Genomic DNA, 1,028 nt, shown 5'->3' on the forward strand with positions numbered 1-1,028 from the left:
TATATATATACACACACACACACACATATATATATGTCTATATTTAGCAGATGCTTAGGATTGTACTATATATATATATACATACACACACACACACACACACACACACACACACACACACAACAGATGCTTAGGAATGTACTGTATTGCTAAATTTGATATTTGTTCGTTTATTTTTTGCCTGTTAGTTATGTCGTTTTTGCGATGCTTAAAGCTATGTTGCAACCGGTGTTCCACTGTCTGGTTTTGATATTTGTGTTTACAATTGTACGGTATTGAATTCCTTAGTATTCATGTTTCGTAATTGTGTAGTATTGCTTACAGCAACTCTCTACTATTTCTCTGGGCAATATGATTGTATGTTTCCGATGTGCTTTCATACATGCAATCGATTGAAATCTACAGCTCACTTAATCATATATAGTCAGACTTAGCGAAGCACTGTGCGTGTTTGAAGTGTGTCACAAGACTGAAACAAACACAGCGTGTCGACAATTACACGAGATTGATGGCGCGTGGATCAAGCGGGGATGTTTTAAATCACCTTCTGAGTTAGCTACCGTCTGCGGAATACACATCGACTGACACGCATTTCCTTCAATCGACACGCATTTTTGCAGCCTTTTTTTGCGATCAATCCTGTTTTAAAAGTAATTGGAAGGTTCACAAGCTCACACACGCACTTGGCGCGCAGACCAGTGGCGATTATGACCCCTTCCCCGACTTCGCTCACACTGGTATGTAATATTTTGCGGATATTTATCGGTGGGTGTGTATTTTGCATCATAAAACTGTGTTGGATCGTTTTGTACGTTATGAAGACGTGTTGTTGCGTGTTCAGGTAAAATTAAATTCTATTGGAAATATGATCTGCACGGAAGCGGGTCGAGTGGGTATCCGACTATGAATCGAAGCTTGCGGATGCACACCAGATTCTGATGGTGCGCGCCTGCAAATTCGAGCATAAAAACCTTAAACACCGAGTTTTTCTATCTGTAATCATAATGCCCCCCCCCCCCACCCCCTCT

This window comes from Sphaeroforma arctica (genome assembly GCF_001186125.1).
Source record: "Sphaeroforma arctica JP610 unplaced genomic scaffold supercont1.464, whole genome shotgun sequence".
Classification (NCBI taxonomy): Eukaryota; class Ichthyosporea; order Ichthyophonida; genus Sphaeroforma; species Sphaeroforma arctica.